Raw genomic sequence first — 27,171 nt, forward strand, 5'->3', positions numbered from 1 at the left:
TTAATCTTCCATTTGATTTTTTTTGTTTGATTAATCAAGGATTTCATGTGTTTCATGTGTTTCATTTGTTGATTTTGCTGTGTTTAGCGGTAACTTGATGTGCGGAATCGAAAAGCATTGAAGTTGAGCAAGATAATTGCAAGTTGCCACTAAACTATGCGTAAGAGCAACGGATCTCTGTAATCAATTTTTTTTCTTTTTATATTGATAATTAGATAGTTGAATATCATTGTTTCGTTGTATATTTCTGCTATCTGCAAATTAATTCCAATACATCCAATTCATATATTGCATTTTAGTGATTATTAATATTGTACTATGTGTATGTATCGCACTTTTCTTCTAATTGATTGCAAATTCCTTTGTGTAGTCTTTTACACTTCGTATAAGTGAGTTTTATTTCATCAAATTTGAGATTAATATTCTTGATCGAAATATACTTTTTTTTTCTTAGAAATTAATTCTAATCATATATTTAGTTTGAATTATCACTTATACAAATTTGTTGTTTGTTTTGCAGGTTTACGAGTATCAAAGAAATGAGTACTAGAATAGTTAAGAAGAATGGAAGATTTTTTTTTTTTTAATCTTTGTTGTTCTTGTTATAGTAAATGACTAATTTCTTGCAGTTATTAGTTTGCAAAATATAATTGTATTTGTGATTTTTTTTTTCCAATTTTAAATTCGATCTCATTGTATTTACTTTTTGAAAATTATCCTAAAAATATACGAAGTAGCTGTAAATCTATGAAAAAGATTCTCAATTAAGTAATTAATAATTAATTTTTTTTTAATAATATATGAGGATACATAACAGCTCTCTTACATCAAGGGAAACAAAACAGTTAAGTAGGATAACCGTTGTATATTCCTTCTTTCTTTTTTGATTTTAGGAAGAGAAAAGAGAACGGTTGTTCCTAAGAACCGCTCTCTATTATTCAGCATATTTCTCTAAACTTTATACATCGCTTAGCAGAAGAACGGTTGTAAGGCGTTCTAAAATGCCTCTTTTAACCGTTCTCTAATCCCTTTTTTGTAGTAGTGTTTTGAACTGGAGTTGTGATGAGAGTTTGAATGAGAGGCTTAAGTCTGTTGCAGAAAATATGGATTATGGTATTGTGAAACTGTACCCTTCTGCCATACCAAAACAATATGCTGGCAAATCTGAACAGGCTCTTCTTAAATCTTTAAGGCTGGACAGTATTGAATTTAAGATTGAAGACAGTGATGAAGATGAATATTTGGATGAAAGGCAAGTTGAAAAGAAGGAAAAAAAAGAAGGAAGATCAGGTACAATCTACTAGCTTTGAATTGAAGGATATAGATGACAAAGCTAGATATGTAATGTACAAGATTCCTATAGAGTTTCCTACTGATGCTGAGATTGATAATATGGATATCGATGTAAGTTTAAAATTCCATCTTTTGATTATATTTTTAGATTTTGTATAATTTGCTTTTATCATAATCAACATTAATATTGTTTGTTAGAAATTAGATTACTATTATCAGCAATAAGAAACTGTTAGTCAGGAATATGGTAAATTTGGTCAGGAAATGAAATTAATATATTAAGGTTATTCTTGATTTATTTACATGCTGTAATTTGATAATACATTATTATTGTCAGGATTTACTATCATATTATCAGGAATTATATACTTTCTATAAGAAATTAGCATTATCTAATATTATCCTTAATTCTATTATTTATTTTGATTATAGTATATGTTTGTCAGGATTTAAATTCTTTTCATCAGAAATTAAGTTGTACTTGTCAACAATAAGAAACTATTAGTCAGGAATAAGATAAACACCCTCAGAAATTAGATTACTATTATCAGCAATAAGAAACTATTAGTCAGGAATAAGAATTATGTTATTTTCTTACATTTTAGTTATTCATTTTTTATTTTATTTGTTGATTAGCCTGTGAAGAAGAAAATGATGAAATTTGGTCGAGACTTAAAGATTGTATCAGAGAACCAAATAGACTTTGCTATTGATTTGAAGGATGAAGCAAAAACATATTCACAAGAATCTCAATCTCATGGAGAGGATGATTTCTATTCTAATCTTGAATTTTTAGCAAAAATTGATGCAATAGTTGAAGCTGCAATGCAGACTAAAACTTTAGCTACTGATTTGGATCAGTTTGATAAAAAAACTTAAGTCTGATGCAATTGTAAGTTTGATTACATTTATTATTATTATTTTATACTTATTAAAATCATTTAGATATATATCTGATATTATTCTTTATTTTGTATAGGTGAATGATGTTATTTCTGATCTTGGTTTGCAAAAAGATCAAATTGAAGATAAAGAACAAAATTTAGAGGATGCAAACCAAGGAAGCAAGGAACCAGAGAATAAGGCAGATGATTTTAATGGTTTGAATGTTATTAAAGGAACTGATGTTGTTCAAAATTTGGATAGGGAACCAGAATTAGTTGAAGGCACAACACCATCAGAAAAAGAGGTGCATTCAGTTAGTAATGAAGGTCTTCTTAGTTCCACATCACCTCCAAGAACACCAAAGAAACCCAAGGGTCTCAATGAAATATATTCTTCTGCTATGAATGAGAATCAGGCTAGGCTTGTGCAAGAAGGGAGGAGTTTCCTCAAGGGAGATCCTTATTTGCCTAGATTTACTTTATTTACTCCTACTCCTCCTACTTCTCAAGAAGAAAATGCACAAGTTACTGAAAAAGAAAAGAAAATGCAAAAGATAAGGATGATGACAACACATCTAAGGTGTAATATTTGTATTTTAACTCAATAATTTATTTTAATAGTTATTGTATTTAACTATCATATTTTATATAAATAACTGTGTTTATTTTTCTACTTTATTGTATTTATTTTTATTTATATTATTCATATGCTTTTAGTTTTTTACTAAATCTGATGATGTTATTCAGTCTAAAGCTACAGAATAACTTCCTTTAGCTATTTATCAAGGTCATTAGGTTATAATTTTTGTTAAAAATTTTCAGGAATTTAATGGTTTTTGTCAGAAATTATATATATTTTTGTAAGGAATTCTAAGTGAATTAGAATTAGATTGAGTTAGTCAAGAATAAAATTGTCATTGTCAGGAATTAAATTATTTTTGTCAGGAATTACATTATTTATGTTAGGAATTAGATTGAGTTAGTCAGGATTAAACTTGTGGTATTCAGGAATTAGATTGAGTTAATCAGGAATTAGATTGAGTTAATCAGGAATAATCTTGTCACTGTTAGGAATTAGATTGTGTTAGTCAGGAATAAACTTGTGGTAGTCAGGAATTAGATTGAGTTAATCAGGAATAAACTTGTCATTGTTAGGAATTAGATTGTGTTAGTCAGGAATAAACTTGTGGTAGTCAGGAAATAGATTGTATTATTTAGGAATAAACTTGTGTTAGTCAGGAATAAACTTGTGATAGTCAGGAAATAGATTGTGTTAGTCAGGAATAAACTTGTCATAGTCAGGAATTAAACTACTTTTGTTATGATTTATATTATTGACGGGAGAAGAAACGGTAGGTCGTTGGGCTACCTCCCCACCCAATCAAACAAAATTTATAAACTCAACAAACCCCTATAGGAGTATAGTAGTAAGTCGAGGTCGAACCCAAGGGAATGGAAATTGAATGTCTATTGTCTAATGTTAAGCTACTCCGAAGTCAAGTGCGGGGTTTATGGTAAGGACTAAGGCTAAAGCTAATAATGCAAATGAACTAGTATAAAATCAAATGTAATAGGCACTAGGGGAATGGATCCACATGTAATTGCAATAGAGAAGGGTAATTGGGGAGGTCAAACTAACTAAGTCAATTGATATGAGGGAAGATCAAACATGCATCCAAAAGAGCATACCAAGTTATTCTCTTAGAGGTCTAACTAGCGCTAACTACGCTAAACACTAACTAGGAAACATCACAAGATACCTCAATCGTGAAATTGCAAGTCACAAATCAATTGTCCGTATCAAAGTGAGCTTACAATGCAATCTAGTGTATCAATCAAAGATGGCCAAGCTTCAATCAATTACACACATGCACATGAATCATCAACCAAGTTTAATCACATCATCAACTCCATTAATTATGCCCAAATTACTCTAATCCATCACTCATACATGCTTCACCATTACCCTAGCAAGTAAACTACTCACTAGCCATAGAAATTAAGATCAAAACTACACTAATCATCAATTTCATCATCAACATATTAAGAATCAAAAGATCAAATCAAAAATCAATCAAACTTCAATCAAACTTCAATCAAAGATCAAACAATCAACAATCATAATAAAAACAAATGAAATTAACTAAAAACAAAATTATATTGAAATCAAAGATGAAAGATCCTTACAAACTTGATCAAAAGATTAATTACAATGGAGAATTCTTGAACAATCAACCAAAAACCATGAGTTTCTCTCGCTTCAATCTTGAGTTTCTCTCTCTAAAATTCTAATCTAATAAAAGACATAATGAAAAACTTAGCCAAAAATAGAAGGAAATAACCATATATACAAAGGAGAGGTCGGTTATGACGTCCAAAAATAGACCCACGCCGGTGCGGTCGCACGTAGGAGAGAGAAAGGCGCGCACGGAACATACTCAGCTAGGTGCGCCCGCACGCGCCACCTGTGCGGCCGCACATCCCTCGTGTGAGCCCGCACCTATGTGGGTGAACTTCCTTCCTTCTTCGTCCTAGCTCATCCGGTGCACACACCATTGGTGATGGTGATGGGGAACGAAGTAGGCAGCAACTTTCTTGGTATTTTTGGTGAACACAAGGCATGAAAGGTGCACACACAAGGTCTTGGAGCTTGCTCTTCGGGTCCCTCTTTACTTGGAGCTCTTTGCGCTAGCATAAGGCATCAAAAGCGATGATAACCATTGAAAGGAAGCTCGGGAATCCTTGGACAATCGATCATAACCTACAAACAAAAGAGAACACGCAAATAATAGAGAAAAACAACAAATAAACTAGAAAATGCACAAAATAAAGAAACTAACTATGAAAAACACAAAATGAAGAAATCAACAGTAAAGCTAAAGAAAACTAAAGAAAAGAGTTATAAAATGAAATGAAATTCATCCAAAAAGAGATCAAATGAGTGCCATAAATGTTACTCATCAAATTCCCCCAAGCTAAACTTTTGCTCGTCCTCGAGCAAAACAAAGCAAGAAAGATCAAGGATGAAAAATTTATTGAAAATGAAAAAAAAAACTCAAGATAAGAATATGCACTAAGACTCACTGTAGGAATCACGGTTGCTTTTAGCTACAACAAGCCCTTTAAACCCCAAAGTCGCCTATGAGGACGAGTGAGGTCTCGTAAGGGTATCCTAAGAGTTTGACCCATAACTCTCCACCAAACATCAATGAGGCAAACCATAAAAAGAAAAGAAAAGAAAATGAAAACAAAACCTTTGCAAAATGAATGAAAATCTTTCTCAAGTAATTAAGGTATGCACTTTTCAAGATATCTAAGGTTGATTGAAACATAGGGTATGCTAGGCATAGGAACTAGACATCACAATCCACGTTCATCCCAAACAATATTACCGCTTTCTCCCCACTAGTCTCAAATCTCACCTAAGTAAGTATCCCAATGATTCCTCGAAGGAACCAGAAAAAGAAATTTATTTAGGCTACTCGACAATCTTGACTATGCATCCCCTTTCCTTAGGCAATGACCCATGATGCCCTCCCCCGAAAAGTGACTCAACTATCTAGGTCGAAAGGTCTTTCCCCAAAGTTGTAACGTAAGGCATAAAGGGTGAAAGTAGGCAAAAATTTAAAATTTGGTGATTTTCCTAAAAAGTGAAGCAAAAGGGTGATCAATCCTTAACACCACAATCAAGAAATTACCAAACAAAAACAACACCCCCAAGCTTACTTGAAGCTATATTCACAAAGAAATATATACAAAAAGCATAAACGTTTCTCCCCCAAGCTAAAATGAAGCATTGTCCTCAATGCTTAGAAGGAGAAAAGAATACATCGAAATATTTTTGAATTTTTCACTTTTTTCAATTTTTTTGTTTTTTTTTACTTGAACTTGCAATGTCCTTTCCTTTTGCTGAATTCGGACAACTTTTTCTATAATGCAAATTATTAGTCCATGCCTTTTATGAAGTAGGGCGGCTTTTTCACAAACATTTGCCATTATTCTCAAAGAAAACATTATCACAAACTTGCACTTATAAAAACCAAATTTCCAACTCATCCACCACAAACTCCATCATAAATGATCAATTTGCTTCACAAAAACCAAGAATAGAAAGAAAATGAAACAAAAGGTCAAAGTACTAAAGATGTGGCTTGAAAAGAAGGTATAAGGCTCAAATAGTTGCAAGGAAGCAAATATAAACCCAAAAATAAAGAAAATAACAAACTATATCAAAAATGAAAAATACCATCCACCCCGAAAAATGTGCCTTTGTCCTCCCTAGATAGCTCGGTCTCGGGTTTAAGAATCATACATCAAGCTTTATAGATTAGGTTTGCATAGTCAAGGATCCACGCCGCTCATACAAAGTAGGTTGAAGGCTTGAAAAACAATGAACCTCACATGGATGTAGCAAAAACTCACTAATGGTGTTAAATTGACTATAGGGAGCAACTACCAAGCATGCCACAAACAAGTAGAATCCGGCTTCATGATCCATCTAGTTCAAACCAACTACCCTAGCATACACCTATCCTAGAGTCAACCGAACATAGTCTCAAACCGTGCATACCTTTACTACCTAGAAAGAAAATCTTGCAAAAGACAAAGTCTAATGTACAAAGTCCAATTCAAAAAGAAATAGAAATGAAAAGTATGCCTCAAAATCATACCACAAATAAGAAAAGAAAAATAAAAGAAAATAAAAGAAAAGGAAAATAAAAGAAAATAAGAGAAAAGAGATGGAAACATAGAAAAAGGAAAATAGGAGAAATAATATGAAATGGACTAGAAAGCAAGTTAAACACATAACAATCCCAATCGACAAACAGGTGATCGATCGACATTATCTTCATCGATCCCAAACACATTACGTGTTAACAAGCATTCATCCTCGAACCATTCAACTTCCCCTAAACTAATCCTATTCTATGCAACCAAAAGAAAAATAAAGAGAAAAATAAGATCTCACTGGGCTCCAAGCTTAGCAAAAATAGACGAAGCAATTAGAAACCACCTTCGTTGCATTCCATGTCCAAAAGCTTCTTCAAGAAACCAAGTGAGAAAAAGAAAAATAAAAGAAGCTATAAACAAAGAAAATAACAAATAAAAGGAAACTAAACTAAGCAAAAAGTATATACAACTAAGGAAAATAAAAGCTAAACTATCAAAGAATAAAAGGATTAAAAGAAAGAAAATCTAAGAAAGCAAGAAAGTAACTAACTAACTAAAGAACTAAGCTACACTACAAAATTTGGATTTTAGGGATTTGGATCAAAGGGTTTTGGATTAAAGGGATTTGGATATAAGGAAGCAACCACAACAACAATCATCATAGGCAAAGCATCATCACAACAACAAGTAACCAAGAAAACCGGGCAAGCATACAAGCTACAAGGAAAGTAGCATAGAGATCAAGAAAAAGAGGAAACCAAACAAGAGGAGCAAAATAAACAAGCAAACAACCAAGATATGTACACAACAACAAGTATTGGCCACCGAGCATAGCCTTAATTAGTTCCCCCAAGCTAGATAAAGATACATCTCAACATCCCAAGCAATACAAAACAAGCATCAAAAATAAAAGGGATGGAGGCAAAAAGCATAAAAAGCATAAGGGAACTAATGACTACTACCATCACCACCACCACTACCACTACCACTAGGCCCGGCCCCATTGGGGTCAATGTTGCCCACGGGGTCATCGAAGGATGGAGGTGGATAAGGCTCCCATCCTCCGGTGAAACCCTCGGGCCACCCATAATGCCCCTTGAAAAGATCTTGTTGCCAAGGAGCAAGAGGGGTGAAGTTGTCGGGCAATCGTAGTTCGTAGGGGTGGTTGTCATGGACATGGGGGTAGTTAGGATCACCCCTATAGTCACATCCACTGGGAGCCTTGTAATCATAATTACCTTGCTCATTCGGGTTGAAGTGACGCTCGGTGTCGGGGTTAGAAGGACCCGGCCAATATGGATGCCCGTAAGAAGGTATAGGACCTTGTTAGGGCAGGAAGTAAGGATAGTTAACCGGGGGAACAATGTCCCCGCGGTTAACTTCCGCATCATAGAGTTGTTGTTGTTGTGCAAACATACCTTGTTGCATTTCCTGGATACCTCTCAATTGGTTGTAGACGGCCTCAAAATCTTGATCATACATGCCATCCAAACGGATTTGCAATCCGCTCATTTTCTCACTAAGAGCTCTCATGTCGGCATTCTCATAAGCATGTTGCCCTTGCAGTTCTTGTTCTTGAGGAACTTGTTGTTGTGGAATTTGTTGTTGTTGTTGACGTTGTTGTTGTTGTTGTTGGACTCTTTGGAACTCCTCATCATCATCATCACCATCCTCTTCGGAGTCAAAGTTAGGGCGCCGAAAGGACCTAGGGACATGCCAAATGTTCTCGGTGTTGATCCGGCCCAAAGAAGTCAACCCGGTGTTAGGCAAGAAGCACCAATGCTCGTTGTTCCTTAACCACTCATACCTTCCATCTTCATAGTTCTTGGAGATGAATTGAATTTGCCCCAATTGTCTCAAGTCAAGATATCGGATAGTGTTATCTCCAACCTCCTTGCAAAAAGGTAGATAGTGGTCTAGGCGGAGGCGAGTCAAAAGCCTTGTTACCATGCCCCCGCATGGTATCTCTCCCGTGCTTTGGCCCCTCAAATCAACACAATATTGGGCAAAGATGTACCCCAAGTTCAATCGGCCACGATACTCCGGGCGGGTGGACAACCATAGCACCTTGAGCTCTAGCTTGCTCGTTTTTCCCAACTCTTGTTTGGGAAACACAACGTACCCCAAAAGGCGGTGTACTACCCAAAGACAAGGTTGGTACACCGATGAAATCTTGGCTTTGTTGGTGATGAATTCACTACCACCCGAAATATCCTCCCACCAAGAGTTGTGATCATACTCCGGGAAGATATACGGCTCCACATTCAAAATATCCCCATGAGGGTCAAAATCCAACGCCGCATTAAATTCTTCCAATGAATGATCAAAAGGATGGTTGAAAATCTGGAATCGCACCCGGTATTGCCCTCCCATGGGCACAAGCTCCAAGGTAGCCAAGAACTCCAATGTTGGCTCCTTGTAGGTGCGGTAGACATTGTTGATGAAAGACCCCATTCTCAAGTTCAAGAGCAAAGACCTCACATCCTCATCTATCCCCAAACTAGTCATGTCACGTTGGAGATAGTAGCGGGTTGGCTTTAGGGTTCTTTCTTCCTTGAGTTGTTGGTAAATGGTTCTTTGATCGGCGGTGAGGTTTTTCTTTTTAGGAAGAGGGGTAGGTGATCGTGTTTGAGAGGAGGGGTTTGAAGATGTGCTTGGCCTAGAAGAAGTGCTAGGCCGGGAAGATGTACTAGGGCAGGGTTCCTCGATGGAAACATCGGTTTTTCGCTCTTTGGTGAATTTCTTGAGGATTTTAGACATGTTGAGGCTAGGGAAAATCACCAAATCAAACAACCTAGAACAATTCCAATAATCCAAAGAACACCACACAAAGAGTCACACCTTACTACCAAGATTTTCAATTCACAAACTCACACTTTCTTCAACCAAAATCAATTCCAATCAAACCAAATACACCAATTAACCAAGAACAACCTCTTTCAACAATCCAAAGAACAACCAAATAACCAATACCAATTTCAACAACTTACTACCCAATTTCCAATTTTCAATCTCAAAAATTATCAACCAACAATGATGACAAGAGCTACAAGATCAACAAACAACATAATGTTATGCAATTTCAATCATCAAACATCACAAATTCACATCCAAAATCAAAATCAATCATCAAAAATCACAAAACCCATACTACTACTATTCATGCTCATACAAAAAATTCAATCTAGGAAAATTATGATATAATTAACAAAATTGAAGTAAGGAAAGATGATTATACCATACAAGAAGCAAGATTGACCAAGTTAGAGCCTCCAATTGCAAGAACACACAAAAGCCCCAATTTACACCCAACAATGGAGGAGAGAGAATAAGGGTTTATTTGGGTCAAATTGTGTGGAATTTGATGAGTAGGAAGGTTTGTGAGTGATTTTAGATGAAAATGGAGTGATTTTGATGAAGATTTCTTGAAGTTTTGATGGTGAATGGGGGTTAGGGTGGTGCGCACAAGGGTTTGAGAGGAGGAGGGAGATGCGTGAGCTTGAGAGGTGAATGAGGGAAATGAAAGAAAGAAGAAGAAGAGGAGAAATAAGAGGAGCACGGCCACATCAGGTGCGGCCGCACCCACCTGATGTGCGCCCGCACACGCTGTGTGTGCGCCCGCACCATGTGCGTGTGCGCCCGCACACAGCTGTGCTCCGTCTTCTTCTTTTTTTTTTCTTTCTTTGATGCTTACTGACCACTTGGGTGCGCACATGAATCATGATGGTGATGAGAAACAACATAGGCAGTAGCTAAAAACATATTTAATGAGCTCAAAGTTAAAGATTCATGTACTCACCACAAGAACTCACTAGGCATCAACTTCCTCCAATTTTCAAAACATGAATTTCCTAACTTACCTCCCTAAAATTCTTACCCCTTTTATCTCAAATATCGATAGGAATCGAACACAACCATGATAAGTGCCGCAAACACCTTCCATTCATCATGCTATCTTGAAGAAATCCAATCTCGAAAAGTTCATCCTAAAAATCCAAACAAGTAGAAAAGTGAAAGAAAAGAAAAGGTAATAAAAGAAAGAAAAACAAGAAAACTCAAAAATCAAAAAGAAAGGTTAGAAACTCCGGGTTGCCTCCCATGAAGCGCTTTCTTAAGGTCCTAAGCTCGACCCTTCCTCCAAATCATGGAGGGTCAAAGAACACCACCTTCTTCAAGGTAGTAGAAAGAGCAAAATCCTCTTCGTTCTTAAGCAACCTCTCATTGTTGCTTGATGAAATCTCCATGGAATTCTTCTCAAATTCACATTTTTCTTTTCTCAACTTCTTTCTTTTTCTCAACTTCTTTGAATCACGAGCCTTCTTCTTCGGCTGATGTAGATGGAACTTCAACATCCACAGCCATAGAAACTTTCTCTTCTTCTTGAGAAATAAGCTCAAACCAACTTGGAATCTCAACTTCCTCCTCATCCTTTGGCTTGGGAATCATGATTTCTTCTTCACTAACCTTCATGCTATCAAAACTTGCAAAAACATCATCAAAATTCTCAAGAGCATTGTTAGTAGAAGAATCCATCATGCATACATTATCAATAGAACGAGAAAAACTAGCACATGCCATATCTTGCACAAAAGATAGAGACTCATGCATTGGTTTCAACTTAAAACTCTCCTCTTTCTTACCACATCTCAAAGTAATGCGGCCTCCTTTCACATCTATCAAAGCTCCCGAGGTAGCTAAGAAAGGTCTCCCTAAGATGATAGGAATATGTCCATCTTCCTCAATCTCCAACACCACAAAATCTACGGGAAAAACAAACTCTCCAATCTTAAGTGGGACATCATCAACTCTCCCCTTAGGAATCTTGATTGATCGATCGGCCAATTGAAGGGTTACATTGGATGGTAAAAGCTCACCCAAATCAAGTCTTTTGAAAACCGAATAAGGCATGATACTCACACTAGCTCCTAGACCACATAGAGCATTTTCAAACATCATTTTCTTGATCTTTCAAGGAATTGAAAAGTTTCCCGGATCCTCCATTTTCTCCGGAAGCTCACCATGGATAAGAGCACTAAAACATTTCCCTCCTTCCACCGAATTGCCCTCATTACATTCTTCCTTCTCCTCTAGAATCTCCCTAAGAAACTTGGAGTACCTAGGCATTTCGGGAATTGGCTCGGTAGAGGGTGTGGAAACATGAACTTCCTTAAGAACTTCAAGGAACTTCCCAAATTGCTCATCCATTTTAAACCTTAAGAATTTTTGGGGGTAAGGTAGATCGGGAAATCTCTCCTCCTCACAAATCTTTCCAACAACATTCTCTTCTTTTTCCTCATCCTCACAATAGACTTCCTTGGACTCAACCCTCTCAACTTCATTCTCCAAAGCACTCCTCTCATCTTCTCCCTCCATTGAACAAGAAACTCCCTCACTAAGGTCACTCCCACAACTAGTGGTAATAGAATACACGGGTTTCTTCGGTTCAACACCTTGGGAAGGTAAAGAAGGACTAGCATAATCCTTGAGAGTGTTTACTAGTTGGGTTATTTGAGTCTCAAGAATCTTATTGTGAGTCATCATCTCATATAATGTAATACCCGAATATTTTGTTACCTTTTAAAATATAAAGATTAGACTTTCGTATATTTTAAAGTGTATATTTTCTTATATGATAAAATTATACGTAGTAAACTTTATTAATTTTGGAAACTTGATCTCTTTTCGTGTGAGGATATAAAACACCTCCACTAATAAACCTAGCAGCCCTACATGTATTGTCATATTTATTTAGTGGATCGATCGTATTTCGCAATCAATATTTCACGCTCAATTATGCTTGAAGCATTAGCACGTTGCACGCATGGTAATTTCAAGGTCCGACCTTATTAGTTTTTCAATTGTTTGGGTACCGATCGGAAAGGTAATCACACGCATCCCTTGTTGCCGAAGTTGTTTAATTATTAATTATTGTTGTATTGTTTGTATTTTGTATTGTCATGTGTAAAATTTATAATTTGGTTATTTGTATGATCAAGATTTACATATATATAAGTGTATGGTATTATATAATTTGATTGGATTATTTGAATATCGTATTATTTTTGTTGTATATAATTAATTTTACAATTATTTCTAGAATTTTAATGTTGTTGTTATAGGGAGTATTGTTCTATCGAGGTTTTAGGGTTGTTAAACCAGAGTATTATTTTTGGGTTGAGATTTGATTATATTGGGTTATTAGTGTTTTTTTTAAGAGTTGAGATATTATGAATCGAATTTGTCGTGTAATTTGGGTACTCGTGCCATTATTGAGATACTATGTATTAATTTGTTAATGGTTATTTGATCAATGTATGAGATCAAAAGGTTGAGAGTGATTATTTTGTTATTGGTTTGAGGCTCGGCGTTATAGACCTTAGTCCTTGGCATGTTTGGTAATGAGATAATGATCATGAGTTAAGAATGAGGTACAATCTTTATTATTTATTTTTCTATGGTCCCCTACAGTGGGAATTGGCCCGTATGTGGTCTGGTTCAAGGTGTTTTCTGGTTATTGGGAGTATTCAAGTTTTTATACTTGTTGGTTTGTTATTCGAATTACCCTTGTCCATGGCTAGGTATAAAATAAAGAGCGTGGCACACTTATTGGTTATGGGTTAATTGAGTGAAGGGTTGTATTATATTATTCGAGGTTAAGTTGATAAAGATTATTTTTTTTCAGAGTACAATGTGTAATGTAGTTTCGAACTACATTGTTTAATTGAGCTAGTATTGTCTATTATTTTATTATACTCTGCATTTCGATATGTGGTGATTACTCAGCTTTTTTGCTGACGTGTGTGTGTGTTATTTTGTTGTGCTACTTGTGTTTGCGGCCATGTCTTTTTCTTATGGTGGCCCTGCGACGATCTATTTTGGAATTTGTCCTTAATGGTGAGCAGACAAGATTGTTTTAGCAGGTTGATCAGGTGATCGTAGCTAAAGGAGCTCAAGTGTTTCGATTAGTTTGTTATAACAAGTTTATAAAGTTGTAAAATAGCTCACTTAGTTTATTGGGTTGTAACTATTGGGATTTTGTAAGCCTTAACACTTGACAAGTTGTCGAGTGTGGCAGTAATACCTCTGATTAGGTGTATGCTTCCGCAAATTTTATTCAAAGGTTGTCTATTTTTCTTTTATTTATTGTTTATTATTAGTAGTAAATCGGGGGTGTTACATTGAACTTCTTATCACTAACTGCCATGTAGGTGTTAATGATCTTAGTTTGATTGTCAATAAATTCTTCCAAATTAGTCCTAGGTGAAGAAGGTTGTGAATAGGAATTTTTACCTTGAGTCTTTGGAACAAATCCGGGTGGGGGACCTCTTTGAGCATTATTTTGAAAATTGCCCCTTCCTTGATTGTTCCAAGTACCCCTATTTTTATTTTGACCATAACCTTGATTATGGTTACCACTACCTTAGTTATGATTTCCATAACCTTGGTTTTGATTACCATAATTTTGGCTTTGATTTTGGCCACTATAACCTTGGTTATTATGGCTACCACGAGAACCTTGGTTTCTATAACCACCACCATGATTATAGTTGTAAAAATTGCCTTGATTTTGGTAATTCCTATTCCATTGACCTCTTTGATTATCAAACCTTTGAACATTGTTGTTTGACACATAATTCACATGTTCACACTCATTGTTATCAACCTCATCAACACAATCATTATGACAATTGCTAGAGTCATGATCATATGATCCACATGCATCACAAAACAAACAACCCATAGGCATATTATGTGAAGTGGGAGGGGGTTGAGAGTTAGAAGAAGTACCTCTCCCCTTAAATTGGGAGGGAAGAGTCGAAGCTTGAGAAGAGGAAGAAACACTCTCCAACTTGGCTTTGTTTGCGGTCACCTCCTTTCCCAAGTTTGTCATTTGAGAGGAAAGATTGTTGATCGCATTTAGATGGTCCACCGAATACAATGAAGATTGCTTGCTTGAAGAGTCTCTCTTCCCATCTTGCCAATCTCTATAATAGGTCACCACATCCTCAATAATGTCCACCACTTCTTCTTCGGTCTTGTTCATGATAGGACCACCGGCCCCTCCATCAAGACATGACTTGCCTTGGAGACTCAAACCACCATAGAAGATTTGGATCACTTGGTATGTTGGAATTCCGTGGTGAGGACATTCTCTTTGATACTCCTTAAATCTATCCCATACTTCATAGAGACTTTCATTTGGCTTTTGCTTGAACCCTTGAATTAAAGCTCTTGCCTCCGCCGTCTTCTTTTGAGGGTAGAAACGGGACAAGAAAGCTTTTGTGACATCATCCCATGTTCTCAAGGAATTGGGCTTCACTTCTTTGTCTAGCCACTCTAAAGATCTTCCTATGAGAGAGAAGGGGAACAACTTGAGGCGGATAAACTCTTGAGAAACTCCATTGACTTTGATGGTGTTGCAATATTTTGTCTTCTCTCAATTAAGGTGATCTTGGCCGGCCGAATTTCAAAATCGTTTGCCGGTGTTGTAGGTGGAGCTATGCCGCTCTCAAACCTATATGCATCGGGCACTCCTAGTTCCTTCAAGGCAACTCTCGGATTTTCTCCCATGACTTGCTCTTCTTTGCTTGAAGAACTATAACCCAATGACTTGTTAGCTACTCTCCTCCTTGAGAGAATTCTCTCAATTTCTGGATCAAGGGGAACAATGGAACGATCTCGGGATCTATGCATGCAAAACTCAAAGAAAATATTAGTAGCAAGGCTACAAGTGTAGCCTAAAGAGTAAAACCTTTTTGTATTTTGCAAATAAAGTTGAATAGACTCAACAACAATACACAATCAAGACACCATTCCCCGGCAACAGCGCCATTTTGACGGGAGAAGAAACGGTAGGTCGTTGGGCTACCTCCCCACCTAATCAAACAAAATTTATAAACTCAACAAACCCCTATAGGAGTATAGTAGTAAGTCGAGGTCGAACCCAAGGGAATGGAAATTGAATGTCTATTGTCTAATGTTAAGCTACTCCGAAGTCAAGTGCGGGGTTTATGGTAAGGACTAAGGCTAAAGCTAATAATGCAAATGAACTAGTATAAAATCAAATGTAATAGGCACTATGGGAATGGATCCACATGTAATTGCTATAGAGAAGGGTAACTGGGGAGGTCAAACTAACTAAGTCAATTGATATGAGGGAAGATCAAACATGCATCCAAAAGAGCATACCAAGTTATTCTCTTAGAGGTCTAACTAGCGCCAACTAAGCTAAACACTAACTAGGAAACATCACAAGATACCTCAATCGTGAAATTTCAAGTCACAAATCAATTGGCCCTATCAAAGTGAGCTTACAATGCAATCTAGTGTATCAATCAAAGATGGCCAAGCTTCAATCAATTACACATATGCACATGAATCATCAACCAAGTTTAATCACATCACCAACTCCATTAATTATTCCCAAATTACTCTAATCCATCACTCATACATGCTTCACCATTACCCTAGCAAGTAAACTACTCACTAGCCATAGAAATTAAGATCAAAACTACACTAATCATCAATTTCATCATCAACATATTAAGAATCAAAAGATCAAATCAAAAATCAATCAAACTTCAATCAAAAATCAAACAATCAACAATCATAAGAAAAACAAATGAAATTAACTAAAAACAAACTTATATTGAAATCAAAGATCAAAGATCCTTACAAACTTGATCAAAAGATCAATTACAATGGAGAATTCTTGAACAATCAACCAAAAACCATGAGTTTCTCTCTCTTCAATCTTGAGTTTCTCTCTCTAAAATTCTAATCTAATAAAAAACTTAATGAAAAACTTAGCCAAAAATAGAAGGAAATAACTATATATACAAAGGAGAGGTCGGTTATGACGTCCAAAAATAGATCCACGCCGGCGCGGTCGCACGTAGGAGAGAGAAAGGCGCGCATGGAACATACCCAGCTAGGTGCGCCCGCACGCGCCTGATGTGCGGCCGCACATCCCTCGTGTGCGCCCGCACCTATGTGGGTGAACTGCCTTCCTTCTTCGTCCTAGCTCATCCGGTGCACACACCATTGGTGATGGTGATGGGGAACGAAGTAGGCAGCAACTTTCTTGGTATTTTTGGTGAACACAAGGCATGAAAGGTGCACATACAAGGTCTTGAAGCTTGCTCTTCGGGTCCCTCTTGACTTGGAGCTCTTTGCACTAGCATAAGGCATCAAAAGCGATGATAACCATTGAAAGGAAGCTCGGGAATCCTTGGAGAATCGATCATAACCTACAAACAAAAGAGAAAAAGAAAATAATAGAGAAAAACAACAAATAAACTAGAAAATGCACAAAATAAAGAAACTAACTGTGAAAAGCACAAAATGAAGAAATCAAGAGTAAAACTAAAGAAAACTAAAGAAAAGAGTTATAAAACAAAATGAAATTCATCCAAAATGAGATCAAATAAGTGCCATAAATGTCACTCATCAATTATGTAGTATAGATTATTATTGTCATGATTAGAAGACTTTTGTTTGATATTTATATTTTTTGTCCTTGTAGGAAGCACAACCTCAGCCTAGAGATGCATGTGCAGTTTTAGAATTGCTGAGGAATAAAACTGTTGCTGCTGAATCTATTCCAATTGAATCTTTTACTGCTGCTACTACTGACATAATTGTAATAGATAAAACTCCTGCTCTTCCTAGTATTGATGATGAGTTTATGGTATCAGAAATTCAGCCTCCCAAAACACACATTGAGTTAATTGATGTTGATAGAACTCCTAGTGCTACAGATGTTCCTGGTGAATCTATTCTTATTCCTGCTGATAAATATTCTGGAAAAAGGGAGAAGAGATTTCATGAATTAAGACAAAGGCAGGTTGAGAGATTGCAAGCTGATTTGGTAGCAGCTGGTGATTCAGATTGGGTTCTACCACCTATTCGCAAGATTCCAATTCAAAATAAAGACAAGATTGTGTGTAGGAATTTGCAAGAAAACAAGCCTTTGTATCACAGAAGATTGACTGAACATGAAATATACATGTGTGATTACTTGTTTTTTATGCAATATTTTGAGCAGTTTACGTTAGATCCTACTTGTGAAGATGAGGGAGTTAAGAGGCGTAACCACAGTCTTTATGTAGAAGATGTAGGTACTGTTATCTGTCAGTTTCCCACTGAAGATCTTGAACAGAGTGATCTTATTTTGGTTAAGGAGGAGTTCTATTCCCTACGTCCGTCTATGTGGGTTAATTCTGCTTTTTATGATGCTTGGGCTACTGTGCTCAACATTGAAGAGAGTAAAATAACTGATAGAGGAGTTTTTCAATATAAAAGATTTGTTTTTCAAACAGAAGTTGCTGTAAGTTTTTTTTTCTTTACTTCATTAAGAAATAAATTTTATTTATAACATAAAATATTTAATATATTTTTTTGTTTTGCAGAATCTTACATGGAGATACTTAGAAAAGAGAGCTATTTATAGAAAAGAAGTAGAAAAAATAAAGAAACAGGAGGAAATTTTGGAAACTTTGAAAAATAACCCAGAAGAGTATGCTAAGTTTAAAGATGATTTGAAGAAATGGAGCTTGATTGTCAATTGAAACAACATAAAGGTGAGGAAATTTATGACATCATTTGCAAGTGGGTTAGGCGTTTTCCAACGATCAACATAGCCGAAGCCAATTTGGTAAATTTTTAACTTTATTTCTTCTTTGTATATTGTACATTAAGGAATAAGCTAAACATAGTATGATATAAGCTTTTATTAGTCAGATTTTATCTTGTTATTGTCAGGTTTTATATTATTTTTTTTAGGTTTATGGTGATGTTTTAGCCAGATATTACATTATTTAAGTAAGGAATTAAATTGCTTTTATCAGGAATTAAATTACTTTAATCAGGAATTACTTTATTTATGTTAGGAATTAAATTGTGTTAGTCAGGAATAAAATTGTATAGTAAGGAATTAAATTGTTCTAGTCAGGAATAATATTTTTTAGCCAGGAATAAAATTGTTTTAGTCACGAATAAAATTTGTGTTAGTCAGTAATAAAATTCTGTTAGTCAGGAATAAAAATGTTTTATTCAGATATTATGATCTTTTAGATTGATATTTGCTTCTTTTAGTCAGTTAATAAATGTGTTACTTATTGTGTTTTATTTATTTTGCAGCTAATCTTTCCCATTGCGTACGATAATCATTTTACTCTGCTGGTTTTCAATTTCATTGATGGTATTGGTCTAAAAATAGATTGGATAAATAACAGGACTGATTTTGATCGAGATTCATTAAATGGAATAGACAGAGTGTTGGTAAGATATTTTTAATTAAATTTTTGAGTATGTTCATTGGAAATTATACTTTTAGATGCTTATAAATTTATAATTTATATATTTATAATTACAGATTAGAGCTATTGGTATTTTTTTGAAAAAGCATGAACATCCACAAGGTGACAATAATTTGGAAAAGTTGGAATGGCATGAACCTGAGTTTACATGGCAAACAACCCATGAAAATGAGGATTGTGGGCTTTTTGCATTAATGTGTATGAAAAAATACAATGGTGTAGATGGAGGTCTTGTTGACTTGAAATATGTAAGTATTTTTTTCTCTTTTGTTTTTGGATTTATACTTACAAGCTAAGAGACACACGCGATGCGTGTGTGTGCAATATATTAAAAAAAAAATCTATCAAGCTCGATTTAAAATTGTTTGTCAAAAAAAGAAATAGCTATTATAAAACCATATTATTAAACAATATATGACTATGAGTTCATGAGGCTAAATAACAGAGTGATTATCTCAAAAAAAAAAAAAAAAAAAAAAAAAAAAAAGAAGGATGGTAGTTTTTTTTTAAAAAAAGGTGGTAGTTTTTTTTTAAAAGGTGGTAGTTATTTTATAAAGATTAGTTTTTTTAATTAAAAAAAAAAGAAAAGAAAAAAAGAAAATGAGAAGGGTATTTTGGGAAAGAGAAATTTATTGCCCAAAACCCCTTCTCACTTTATATATTACTATAGATTATTTTTTAGTATTCTTATTTTGTATTTTTATATAAATTTGTAGAAGCAAAATCGGAAGGTATATAGATGCAAACTTGCTTATGAGTTGGCTACTAGAGAAGAGAATTTTTTGCGGAAGAAATTGTGGAATGATTGCATTGAATTTCAATTAACAAGCACAAAATTTGGAAAGCTCAACCTGCAAGAAAAAAGGTTGAGGCCAAATATGAGAAAGAAAAGGAAGCCATTCGAAGGGAAAAAGAGAGGCAGTGGAAGTTGAAGCAAAAACAAATAGAAAAACAGCAGCAGCAATATGAAATTGAACAACAGCTCCAGCAAAATGAAGACAAAAATTAGACTTTTTTTTGAACAATTAATCAAACATGTATATATATATATATATTATTTTGTAGTCAGGTATTAGTTTTCTTTTGTATATATATATATATATATATATATATATATATATATATATATATATATATATATATATATATATATATATATATATATTGTTTATATATGTATATATTTTCTATTAAATTTGTTTTCTTTAATAATTCCAATTTGATATAATGTTGTTTATGTCAGAAATTAAATTACCTTCATCAGTAATAAAAAAAATGATTTATTTGATCAGGAATAAAAGGAATTATATCAGGTAATTATATTAGTCAGATATTAAAATACTTGTGTCAGAAATAAATTTCAAATGTTAATTTTAAAAATTTAAAATAATATTTTTGTCATAAATTAAATTACTCTTGTCAGGAATCACATTATTTATGTTAGGAATTAAATTCGGTTGGTGAAGAATAAAATTTTGTTAGTCAGAAATAAAATTGATTTAGTCAGGAATAAGATTTTGTTAGTCAGGAATTATTTTACGATAATCAGGAATTAAATTGTGTTAGTCAGGAATAAACTTGAGTTAGTCAGCAATAAGATTTTTTAAGTCAGGAATGAAATTGTGTTAGTCAGTAATAAAATTAGTTTAGTTAGGAATAAGATTCTGGAAGTCAGGAATTAACATTCGGTAGTCAGAAATTAAATTGTAATCGTCAGGAATAAACTAGAGTTAGTCAGCAATAAGATTTTTTAAGTCAGGAATGAAATTGTGTAAGTCAGGAATAAAATTAGTTTAGTCAGGAAGAAGATTCTGGCAATCAGTAATTAGCTTTAATTTCGGTAGTCAGGAATTAAATTGTGTTAGTCAGGAATAAACTTGAGTTAGTCAGCAATAAGATTTTTTAAGTCAGGAATAAAGTTAGGTTAGTCAGGAATAACATTGACCTAATCAGAAAACAAAATAATTTTTTTCAGAAGTAATAAAAATATATCAAACCTCAAAATACCAAATTTAAAATACCAAAATATAGTATTTTTACAATTATTTTGAATAATAAAAAAAAAATTGAAGATTAGCCTCATGATAGAAGAAGGCAGCAATAGGGATGAATTAAATGAGTTGTGGATTGGGAGTCATTGTTCCAAACTCATTTGGATCTCTTGTTGTTGTTCTTCTTCTTTCAAAATGTCCTCTAATTCTTTTGTTCTTCTTTGGCCTTCCTTTTGTTTTGGTCGTTTTGGATCTTTTACTGTATTTCTTCTTTCTTCTTCTTCATCAAGTTCACGATTTTTTTCTTCATTTGTTTGGAACACTTTCCTTACAGATTTGTACATTTGTTCCAAAGCATCATCACATATTTTTGATGCTTCTTCATTCCCTTGACATATTGTCACAAGGTTGTAAAAATTCTTTGTTATTGATTGCCTCCAAGGAGTGTTTATTAATGAATGATCTGTAGTTGAATTTCCTAATAAAAAAATAGATTACTACATTTATGTTAGTAATAAAACAATTTCACTCTGAAAAGAATGTAGCTCGTGAATAATGATATAATTTTCTGCTAAAATAATATTATAATATCAGAAATAAAATTATTTATGTCATGAAAAATGTAAGAAAAGTCAGCAATGAGCTATACCATGATTTTTTTTTTCTGTTTCAGCCATAAGTTTTCTGACAAAATTGATTTTATTCTTGTGTACTTTGATATTAATCCTGATAAATTTTATTTGTCAGAAAAAAAAATCAAAATTTTCAAAAAGAAAAATTATTTTGTTGAAAATTGATACACATCTGAAAAAATAATTTATTGCATTTCTGAAAAAAGTCATACAAAACTGAATAAAGTCATGAAAAAGTTCTATAAATCTGAAAAGTAATTTATTGCATCATTGAAAAGTCATTCTAAGCTAGAAAAAGTAATTTATTGCATCATTAAAAAGTCATTCAAATTTGACTGAGGTTATAATTTTAGGCACATAGTTTTAGGCAATTTAATTGACTTAAATAAAATAAGAAGTAAGTGGGGTAGTGGAGTATTAAAAAATTGTTAAAGAAAGATAGTGGGGTTAATAGTTTATTGAAAAGTAATGAATGTGAGAGGAAGGATATAATAAAAAAGTAGTAGTGGGTTTGGGTGGGGACCATGAGAGGAGAGAGATATAATTTTTTAATGTATTGTTTTTCCAAAAAAGGAAATGTATCACTTAAAAAAACACGGCCGGAAATGGAAAATGTATCACTTAAAAAAACATGGAGGGAGTATTTTTCTTCATCTAATCAATCTTAAAGATAATGGCTGATTTCTACACGAATAAGGAAAAGTGTACTATTATTTTCAAACCAATTGATCGCCTTAGTATGGTAAATATATTACATTAAGTTTTAAATTTATAAATTTGTTTTGTGTTTTAGTAAAGTTTTAATGATATCATTTTTTTTTATTTCAGTCACTTCCTGCAGAATGGAAGTTTTTTCTTCTAAAATTCAGGAATTTTGTTAGAATCTTTGCTGGGAAGAATGGCAGAGAAGATAGATTTCGAGAAGTAAGAGTCATAAGCATACCAGAAGATATAGGTTGTGGTGGTATGTTGATTGATCGTGAATGGGAAAACTTTGTAGCTGCGAACAACATAGTTCCTGGAGACATACTTGATGTTTACCATGATCATTATTCCATTTTCATTAGAAATTTTAATGCTGATGGTACTGAAAGGCTTCCTAATGAAGCAGGAAATGGTACCAATGTATAACTTTTTTTATATTAAGTTTATGTTTGTAATAAATCTGATTTTATATTAGAAATAATAATATATGTATCAGATATTAAAATATGTTTTTCAGAAATAATAATATTGGTATAAGATTATAATATGTTGTTCATTGTTCATTATGTTCAGGAATTAGATTATTTTTGTCATTTATTAGATTTGTTTTGTCAGGAATCAAATTCTGTATGTCAGGTATTAAAATATTTTGATTAGGAATTAATTTGATTATATCAGGAATTAGATTGTATATTTCATGAACAAAATTGTTTCAATCAGAAATTAGTTTGAATGGATCAGGAATAAGATTATCTTTGTCATTTTTAAGATTTGTCTTGTCAGGAATTAAACTATGTATGTTAGGAATTAAAAAATTTTAATCAGGAATTAATTTGAATATATCAGGAATTAGATTGTATATTTCAGGAATAAAATTGTTTCAATCAGAAATTAGATTGAATATATCAGGAATAATATTATCTTTTTTATGTATTATATTTTTCAGATCAGGTATTACTTTATTTAGGTCAGGCATTAAATTATAGTGGTCAGTAATAAGATTATCTAGGCCACGTATTATACTCTTTAAGTCAACTGTTACATTTCTATGTCAGGAAATTATTTATGACAGTAATTAAAATATTTAGCTCAGGAATAAAGATATTTTTATTTTATACTAAATAAACAAGTAATAAATTTTAAAATAACAAATTATGTACGTACCTGATTCATTCCCATCCCATATGCTTAATTTAGCAAGCTTGGTCCAACGTTTCAGAATGTATCTCTCTGGTATAGCATGTATGCTGTACATTTGCATTATCTTGAGAATGTGAAAGCACAACAATCCAGTCTCTGTGAAGCACATACAAGAACACATAAACTCATTGTTTTGAGTGTAATATATGACTTGATAGGTGTGCATATAATCTTCATCAAGAGAAACATCAAAGAATTTGACATATTGCATTGAAGTGGCTTTTTCTCTTGCATATGCTCCAAGACTTGTTTCAAAGTCTAACCTAAAATCCTTGTATAAGTTTAGAGTATAAACTTCAGCTGCATGTTTTAATATCTTTGTTGTTGTTCTTGGTCTCTCAGTAGTACATCTGAAGTTGTCACTCTTTTCATCGCTTTTCCATCTTTTCACAGTAGCTTCAAATATGTGAAAGAACTCCAAAAGCTTAGTGGTTTTGTTGGCCTTAAATGAAATTGCTCTGTTTGTTACTTCTACCCTTTGAGATGAAAGAATTTCAGCTGAGAAAATATCCTTGCTCAATGCTGTGCACCATTTATCTCATAGACCGTATAACCTGCAAACCATTCTTTTTTCTCTAAACCATGTTTTTGAACCATCTTGTGCCAGCAATCTTCAAAGTCAGATTCTGAATCACATCCACTTAAGCATTTGTGAAACATATTTTTGAATTCAGGATTGGTTTTTAGAGTTCCAAAGTATGACACAAAATTCTTTTGCAAATGCCATAGACATAGCCTATGTCTTGAATTTGGATAAATCTGCAACAAAAATTAAATTACTTTAGTCAGCAATATGATTATTATAATCAGGAATTAAAAACATTTAGTCAGGAATTAAAATATTTTAGTCAGGAATTAGATAATTATGTAAGACATTTGTATATTTTTCTCAGGCATAACAATATTAGAGTTAGAAATTAGTAATATGATTATTATAATTAGGAATTAAAAACATTTAGTCAGGAATTAAAATATTTTAGTCAGGAATTAGATAAATTATGTAAGACATTTATATATTTTTCCCAGGCATAACAATATTAGAGTTAGAAATTACCATATTTTAGTCAGATATTAGATAATTTAAGTTAGGTATAAATATGTTTAGGTCAGGAATTAAATATTTTTAGACTTTTTATTGGAGCTTAGAATCAATATATTTAAAATCAAGACATTAGTCAGATTATCAGTCAAATTAATCTTCCACTGTAATTCTGCCATTTGGGCCCCATTAAACGGCTAAAAAACAGTTACTTTTTTCCTTTATAAATCATTTCCTTTATAATTCAATTTGGCATCCCAACTTCAATTTCTTCATAAATTCCACATATTTGAGCTCAATTGTAACTGTAGAAGCAACAAAGAAAAACTTATTTTAGAGTTTTATAAATCACTCATTTCGTTTCAGGTAACCTCTTTTTCTACAAAAAATAATTTTAAAATATTTTTTCAGAATATTTATTGGATCCTGTTTTATGTGTTGTGATTTATTTATTGTTGGAATTGTTGTGGCAGAAATGGAGGAGAATAAGATGTTCTCAGATTTAAGTATTTGAGTGTTGTAATTGATATTGAACATGAGATTGGCAAAAATAACTTGCAAGATACAGAAATTGCATTTGAAGATCAACTTCGTGATATGGATGATCCAGTATAAGGATCAATTGACCTTCTGTACCCTGTATTTCAGTATATTTATAAGGGGAAGTATAGGACCTTAGAGGATGATGGTGATGTATTCAAGATGATTAGGAGGTTACCTAATCTGAACATATATAACATACATGTAGGGAGCACAGATGACCCTGGTTTTTTGGCTGACTGTATCATTGAGTACATGATGAAGCAAAATGGGACTTGGCCACCCCCTGGTTATCCTCATTATGGTGCCCAACCACCACAGTGAACAGGTCTACATGACTAAGATGTGAATAATTTATGTTTTGTTGGATATTGTTGCATAAACTAACATCTTTTATTTGTTACTGTAGGTTACAAGATGTCTTGGAATAAGTCATCACCCACAAACAAGAAGAAATGCATATCAGAAGATATCTTGAAATATGTTTATTTCATCAGGAATTAGCATATTTTGGTCTGATTTTATGAAAGGTATTAGTATATTTTGGTCAGGAATTAAATAGTCTTAGAGTTCACTTGGAGTTTTGGATAAGGACTAAAAAAAATGTAATAATCAGAAATGTACTTGAGATACTGGATAAGGACCAAAAAAATGTAATAATAAGAAAAAGAAATATATTTAAAAATTATTTTTTTTAATATTTTTTATTTGTCTATAAAACCAATATTTACTCATACAATTTGCATGTTTTTGTTCTTGGTATATTCTCTCTCCTAAAATAAATTTTTTTTCAATATTCCTCAAAAATGCAAAACAATTCTCAGTCTTCTACTTCATCAAACGATCCTCAATATTTCTCAAATATGCAAAACAATTCTCAGTCTTCTACTTCATCAAACGATCCAGAAGAAAATGCAATTGATAACTTTGAAAAAAAAAATTAAATGATTTGTTGGATAGAAGAGATAGAGTGAAGAATGGACTGATGAAGCTCTATGAAAAAGTGGAAAAGAATGAAATCGAAGAACTAAGCAAGAGAAAGAGAGCACAAGAGATATGGCAGGAAACACAGAACAAAAAACAGAAAGAAGAAGATCAACACAAGAAGGAAGAGAAAGAACAAAAAGAAGATCAAAAGAAAAAACAAGTTTAAAATCTGAAGAAGAACAACAAGAAGATTATGATTTTAGGGTTTTTTTCATTATTTTTTTTTTCCTGTTAACTTCTAATCACAATCAATATCATTGAAATATATGGAAAATATGATATGCTTTTATGTTTATGTTTCTGTATTTGCTGTTTTTATTATCAAAAGCTTTATTCAGATATGGTTTAAAATGATATGGTTTTGTTGGTTTTTATACAGATATTGGTTTTTTTTTTCTTGAATTAATAATTTTTGGTCAGGAATTATATTATTTTAGTCAGGAATTTAATTTGTTATGTATTCGTTTTTTATTTCAGAAATAAAATAAATTATCACAATCAGGAATAATTGTTCAAGTTAGAAGTTGTATAAAATAAAAAGGAATAAGAATATTGTACTCAGTAATTATAACATTTTGCTCAGAAATTGACTTAGAATTAAATTAAATACATTTTTAATTAGTAATGACTTAATTTCGATCAGGTATTAGAATACTTATATCAGGATTAAGGATCTTGCTATCATGAATAAGATTATGTCAATCAGTATTAAATAATTTGAACTTATTAATATATCTTAGTCAGGTACTGCCTTTTTTTTTATCAGAATTAATATATTTTTGATCAGCAATTATATTACATTAAATTATGAACCTGAAACATATATTATTATTCAAGAATTAAATAGTTCTTAGAAAAGCTAAAACAGGTTTAAGATATATTTAAGGAATTAGATAATTTCTGTCAGGT

General features: G+C 33.1%; 1 non-coding gene across 1 annotated transcript; it reads left to right on the plus strand.

The window, feature by feature from the left end:
- The first annotated feature begins 14,980 nt into the window (after nucleotides 1–14,980).
- On the plus strand, nucleotides 14,981–15,086 carry LOC145603232 (small nucleolar RNA R71). The gene has a single exon (XR_014104760.1). It is a non-coding gene; the product is annotated as a small nucleolar RNA R71 (small nucleolar RNA).
- Nucleotides 15,087–27,171: the final 12,085 nt, after the last annotated feature.

This window comes from Chenopodium album, chromosome 21 (genome assembly GCF_948465745.1).
Source record: "Chenopodium album chromosome 21, dcCheAlbu1.1, whole genome shotgun sequence".
Lineage (NCBI taxonomy): Eukaryota > Viridiplantae > Streptophyta > Magnoliopsida > Caryophyllales > Amaranthaceae > Chenopodium > Chenopodium album.